Genomic DNA, 7035 nt, shown 5'->3' with positions numbered 1-7035 from the left:
CTCGGGGCAGCAAAGATTTTCGGGGTTTCTAATCCCTAGGGTCTATCCATGGGAGGGAGATAGTAAACCTGGCACTTCTGTATATGTTTTCTTGGGCCTCCCTGGGATAAATATTTTTGTATTGAAACATAAATGAGAAGTAAATTGTATGTGCATGTATATGGCAGGGAAGTAGAGTGTGGGGATGGATTTGACTGTAAGAGGCTGCTGAGTGGGACTGTATAACTTACCTTGCTTTCAGGATAGGGGCTAGGATTGTGTTTTACTCCCATAGGTACTTTGAGCCTTGCTAAGACCACCCAGCCCATCTCCATGGACTCATATGAAGGACAAGAAGTGAACATAACCTGTAACCACAACGACATTGCTACAAGTGATTATATCATGTGGTACCAACAGTTTCCCAACCAAGGACCACGATTTATTATTCAAGGATACAAGGCAAACATTGAAAATGAAGTGGCCTCCTTGTTTATCCCCACCGACAGAAAGTCCAGCACTCTGAGCCTGCCCCGGGTTGCCCTGAGTGACACTGCTGTGTACTACTGCCTCGTGGGTGACACACACTGAGACAGACAGGCCTGCACCTGTGCAGTTTTCCTCTGTGGGGTGGGACGCACAGCCTAGAAAGAAGTCCAAAAATGCTTTCTAAAATTTTTATTTTCAAAAGATATTAGCAAATTTATGTATTCTTCTACTATTTGCAAAGTTTATCTCATTTATTTTTTAAATAGGTATTTCATTTACATGATCTAAAATTAAAAAAGTATAAAAGGGCATACAGCATGATGTCTTCCTTCCACCATGGTCCCTGAGTACTTAATTATCAAAGTGAGGTATCTGTGGTATTTATACTATTGTTGCTAAGTTCACTGGTACTCCTCAGTTTGTGTGTATAGATAGACACACAGTACATATACTTTATATGCATACCACGCACAGTCAACATGGGCAATATGCTTCTTAGCTTTTGAAACATTTAGCCTAAGTATCAGGTTATTATTTATAGCTGCACACAGTTTGAACATCTCTGTGACCATTTCCAAGTATCTACATGCTGGTGTCCATGCGTTGCCTGAGATTAGATCTCTCAGTCTCTCTGTTGCCTCTTTTCTTTTGTCCCACTTCCCCGTTGTGGATGGTATGTAATGGAAAATGGAGATGATGGTAGAGGAGGGATGGGAGAGAATTTGTTTCTAATTTGCATAGTAGACTATTTTTGAAACATCTAAATGAGAAACATAGAGATTCTGGGTCATTATTAGTTTTTAAAGTTGGGTTCTTTGAGGCCCCAAAGAGACAAGAATAACAGAAAATTTGCTGAGAATCCTGCTTGTGCTCCTGAGGCTTCATTAGGATCATGGGGTATGTTTTTGTTTGTTAGTTTTTGATGGGATGTTGTCTCTGATTTTGATCACAGGGAAAGCAATATTTGATAATTTTTTTAAAATTGAGAATGAGAGGATCAGGCTATGTGGCGGGAGGAGGTTTCCGTCTAGTTCATCTGAGGGTTTGGTGGGGGAGTAGTACTGTGGAAAGAAAATAAACATTTGTAGAGTATTTGAGCCTACACGCTCATCTCCTTTGGCTGACTTCTGTACACAGTGAGGAGGAGCCAGCAGAAAGTAGGAGTCCTGGTCCCCAAATGTCCAGGACGCAGCCAGCTCTTCTCTGAAGTGCACCACTATTTCCAGTACTTCCTGTGGCACAGACAATATCCTCAAAAAAGCCTAGTGTTTCCGATTTTCATATTCTTAATGGAGAAAATGAGGAAGGAATATTTACAGCTTATTTGAATAAAGGCAATAAATACACCTCTTTGCACAAAGCAGACCCAAAGGCTGGAGACTCTGACACCTACATTTTTGAGAGAAGCTCAGAGTGATTCCAAAGTCGCCTGGACAGCCTCTGCCCAAAGCTGCACTCTGGTCATGAGAGTTGAGAGAGTGGGATAGAGGGACATTGCTGTAATGTTCCTGCCTACTTTTTTTTTTCTTTTTTTTTTTTTTTTGAGGCGGAGTCTCCCTCTGTCGCCAGGCTGGAGTGCAGTGGTGCGATCTCGGCTCACTGCAAGCTCCGCCTCGGAGTTCACCCATTCTCTGCTTCAGCCTCCTGTTAGCTGGGACTGCAAGCCAGCCACCACGCCCGGCTAATTTTTGTAGTTTTAGTAGAGACAGGGTTTCACCGTGTTGCCAGGATGGTCGATCTCCTGACCTCGTGATCGCCCACCTCTCAGTCTCCCAAAGTGCTGGAATTACAGTGAGCCACGCCACCGACCTCCTGCCTGCCCTATGAATGTCAGCACCCATATATTAGAGGCTGTAAGGGATTATCTAAAGAAGATATTATATTATTCTATAGATAACTGATCTGCAAAAAAAATTTAAAGGTGGAATATTGGATTGGAAAATTTCTTTTTTTTTTTTTTTTCTTTTTGAGGCAGTCGTGCTGTGTCACCCAGGCTGGAGTGCAGTAGGCGATCTCAGCTCACTGCAAGCTCCGCCTCCCAGGTCCAGGCCATTCTCCTGCCTCCCAGCCTCCCAGTAGCTGGGACTACGGCGCCCGCCACCCGCCCGGCCTAGTTTTGTATTTTTTTAGTAGAGACGGGGACACCATGTTAGCCAGGATGGTCTCGATCTCCTGACCTCGTGATCCATCGCCTCGGCCTCCCAAAGTGCTGGGATTACAGGCTTGAGCCACCGCTCCCGGCCAAGGATTGGAGAAAATTTCAAAATGTTTTTATCCACTTGGAGTTCATCCCATGCCTGCTCCTGGGATCTTGGTTGGATGATGCCTTTGGGGTAGTCCAGAGGACAAGAGCTGTGCCGTGGAGATCACGGGCGGGTTTGGTGCCCTGGAGATGCGGAGCCGGGTTATGGTGCGGTGGAGATGAGGAGCCGGGTTATGGTCCAGGTTCTTTCAAGGGGTCACTAACTATGAGGAAAAAACACAACTAGCTCTTGTTTCAATGTCTGCTTTTATGAACAGGCATGTGTATGTTAGCCACTTTGGAAGAAAGAGTTGAACAGTCACTGAGGGGTGGTAGAAAGGGCACTCTAATTCTAATTGTGCTTTATTTTTGCTACATGCTCTGGGCAGCAAAACAGACTGGAAAAATAATCAGCTCTAAAGCCAGGCATTCCTGGGGTTGAATCTGAGATCTCTTGCTGTAAAGAGTTTGACCTTAGTCAAATACTTTTGGCATTTGAACTTTAATACTTTGTCTATAAAATGAGGGTCATAATACTATTTTCCAGGGTTCTTCTGGGATTAAAAGAATATCACTAAGAATGTCCTGATTTAATCAGCACTCATCAGCGCTGGATATCTATATCCTGCATTATCATTGCTCTTAAACCTCACCTGCCAACCCAAAAAACTGTTTGGAGGATGGCATCACATCCTGGGTGTTCAGACTCTTCAGAAACCGAAAAAGTACCTGAGCCAATGTAAGAACGCTTTTTTTGAGAGTTAAAACTCTTGGTCTGTGACAAAAAGATTAATAAATTGATCAGCTATTTCTCTGTAGAAAGATCACATGATTTTTTTTAAAAAATGATGCCCAATGTGAGGGTTGCAAAGTTCAAGTAGATAAATGATGGTTCATGGAATCATTGTAGCATCTAGAGTCCCAGGTATGGAGGTGACTCCGTGCCTCCAGTCTGAAGACATTTGGTATGAATACATGATTACCAAGTGTTCAGAGCTTTGTCTAATTACAGAGACCAGAATGAATTTTGGTCTGAGTGTCAGGAAATGAATAGATTATTAAGGCACCCAGCCCTGTTCTTATGTGGTGATAGGACTTCCATTATAGTAATCAGAAGCAGAAGTATTTATGAAGCATTACTTTGAGTGTGTGAGAAGAAAAGAAGCTTTGAGCTGGATTAAGGATTAACACTTTAATTAAGGTAGGATAAGTTTTTTAATATGTGAAGATGAGACTGTTTTTGTACTTGAAATTAATTGTAAAATTTGTGAGATTTACCCAAATATTAAACAAATAAGTGAGAGGAGATGACAAAAATCATGCTGTCCTACATTTTCCCCCTTGAGCCCAGCTCAGTGTATAAGCCAGTTTATTAATAATTCAAGAGACAGAAGTATAAATATTCTGATAAGTTTTCAGAACAAAATCTTCATTCTTAGTAATTCCTATTAAATGAATCTTACTTAGCTTCTCAATTTAGATATTATAGAAGTTTATCCCCATTTTCCTTCGTTGCTAAACCCTGTACTTGGTTCCCATACTAGTGCTTATGATACTTTTTTCTCTGGGTGAGTAAAATTCGATTTTATCCTCTTGTTCTCTAGAAGTTTAGTATTGCAACTGGATTCTGAATAGAGACATCTCATAGGTAAGTCTATTCTGGTCTCACTGGCACTGCATTGATGTTGCCAGAGGAACCAGGGCCCAGTCAGTAACCCAGCCTGTCTCTGAAGGAGCCCCTGAGCTGCTGAGGTGCAACTACTCATCGTCTGTTCCACCATATCTCTTCTGGTATATGCAATACTCCAACCAAGGGCTCTAGCTTCTTCTGAAATACACACCTCAACAGCCTTGTCACAGGCGTCAAAAGTTTTGAGGCTGAATTTTGGAAGATGGAAACCTCCTTTCACCTGAAGAAAGCCTCAGCCCATTTGAGTGACTAGGTTGAGTATTTCTGTGCTGTGAGGAACAGACTGTCTGGGGCTGCAGAGGGAGCTGAACACAAACTTCTGGGAAGGGACTCAAGGGCTTGACCTGGAGAATTCTCAGTGAGATGTCATATTCTATAAAGTCAAGTAGGGCAGAAGGAATCCATTGTGTAGCTCTTGTGCAGAAGCTGGTCTTTACTTACTCTTTGAAGAGTCAGGATTCATGAAAAAGGGCAATTCATGAGAAATACACAACGTCTGGAACAGACTGGAGACTGGAACCTCCTCAGAGAATCACTTCAAATGGGACAGTGGCAGGGCTGTTTTGGGTGGGGATTGCCAGATGACCAGTGACCAGACGTTAGAGAGTGCTGCAAAAATTTTTTACTGAGGCTTCTCTCTAAATGACGAGGTTTTCCTACAGTAACATACAGACAATCACACCCAGATAAATGGATCTGTGTGACTATGTGGAAAACTGAATGGGGAGATGATGATTAAGAACAGTTAGGGGAAGGAACTGGATAGCATGTGGTCAAATTAAATCACTAAGCACACAAGGAGACTATTTACTGATTATTTCTGTCACTTACTCAGCTCTTCCATTTTCACATCATCTCAAAAAGATGGAGCTAGGATCTTCACGAATCCATAAATAGATCAAGTTGAGGCCTGGGCTATGATAGCATGATAGATATAATTACCTGAGCCTAGTTAAGAGTAGGATTCTTTTCAACCTAAATGACCATCAATGATAGACTAGATAAAGAAAATGTGGTACATATATACCATGAATATTATGCAGCCATGCTTTGCAGGAACATGCATGGAGCTGGAGGCCATTATTCTTAGCAAACTAACACAGGAACAGAAAACCAAATACTGCATGTTCTCACTTATAGGTGGAAGCTAAATGATGAGAACACGTGGACACATAGAGGGGAACAACAGACCCTGGGGCCTATTGAAGGGTGGAAGGTGGGAGAAAAAAGACCAGGAAAAATAACTAATGGGTACTAGGCTTAATACCTGGGTGATGAAATAATCTGCACAACAAACCCCATGACACAAATATATCCATGTAACAAACCTGCACATGTACTCCTGAACTTAAAATAAAGGTTAAAAAAAAATTAAAAAAAAGATTCTTTTAGGCTGGGCACAGTGGCTCAAGTCTGTAATCCCAGCACTTTGGGAGGCCAAGCTGGGCGGATCACCTTAGGTCAGGAATTTGAGACCAGTCTGGCCACTATGGTGAAACCCCGTGTCTACTAAAAATGCAAAAATTAGCCGGGCATGGTGGCAATCACCTGTAATCACAGCTACTCAGGAGGCTGAGGCAGTAGACTCACTTGAACTCGGGAGGTGGAGGTTGCCGTGAGCCGAGATGGTGCCATTGCACTCCAGCCTGGGTAACAAGAGCAAGACTCAGTTAAAAAAAAAAGAGAGATTCGTTTAAAGTGAAGCGGTGCTTGACTCTAAAATAGATATGTTATTTATATATCTATTACATAGATATGTCTATGTGTCCTCTCTCTCTCTCTCTCCAGTTTCCTAATTTTTTAAAACTAAAATTATTAAAATTACCTTCTCCTTCTCTAAATTAGAAATGTCATCAATACTCCTGATGAACTTCCTCCATCTACATCTACTCTGAGGAAAAAGACAATGAAATGAAGGAAATAAGGAACAAAAGTGGAGATAGAGGAAGTGGGAAAAAGGCAAGAAAATGCTGGAGGAAAAAGGAGAAACATTTTGTGTGGACTTCAAAATATGGCCCTCAGCACATGTTCACAGCACAGAATCAGCTGTGTAGGTCTTTGGGATGTAAAGAAAAAGCTTTGGATGGAAGAAGAGAGGAGCGGGAGGGGTGAATGTAAATGTAATCAAGGTAGGCATCCTTGTCCTATTTCTTTCACCACCAATCTAAGTCTTATTTTAGACATACGCTATGTTCACGTATAAACATAAAATATTTTTAGATTTGCAAATCTATTCTAACTTGTTTTATTTGTATTTACTTTTCTGAAAATGGGATAAACTAAATGATATGTACCATAAAAGAGAGTATTCCTTTGTTAGACCCTCAATGTAAATAAATTCTCAAATTTTCTGCCAAACTATGTGCCTTGATTCTTGTTTAGAAAGTCAGATCACTGAAACTATGACTCTCCAGGCATATTGACCCATATGAGGCCCCTATTTCTTTCTGAGTCATCTTCTCACTTTTCTCATCCTCCTTGCAAACTTTCAAAATCTCTATCTAAAATAGTTCTCAGTAAAGATTGGGGACATTGGGGACATGTCCCCTTACTGCTTCCTTCACCTCCACCAGCCTATGTCCCCCCACCCCCACACACACCTGAGAAAGATTACACATTTAGACTGGGCTGGGCC

General features: G+C 41.7%; 1 long non-coding RNA gene across 2 annotated transcripts; it reads left to right on the top strand.

Annotated features, from left to right (window-relative positions):
* Positions 1 to 675: 675 nt before the first annotated feature.
* LOC116275956 lies at positions 676 to 6758 on the top strand. 2 transcript variants are annotated; one of them, XR_004185414.1, is made up of 3 exons: positions 676 to 1365; positions 3258 to 4653; positions 6246 to 6758. It is a non-coding gene; the product is annotated as an uncharacterized LOC116275956 (long non-coding RNA). The 2 variants fall into 2 exon arrangements; XR_004185413.1 differs by lacking the exon at positions 676 to 1365 and having other exon boundaries at positions 2644 to 4653.
* Positions 6759 to 7035: the final 277 nt, after the last annotated feature.

This window comes from Papio anubis, chromosome 7 (assembly GCF_008728515.1).
Source record: "Papio anubis isolate 15944 chromosome 7, Panubis1.0, whole genome shotgun sequence".
Taxonomy (NCBI): Eukaryota; Metazoa; Chordata; class Mammalia; order Primates; family Cercopithecidae; genus Papio; species Papio anubis.
The sequence above is the reverse complement of the archived record's forward strand: the minus strand, read 5'-3'. Positions and strand labels throughout refer to the sequence as shown.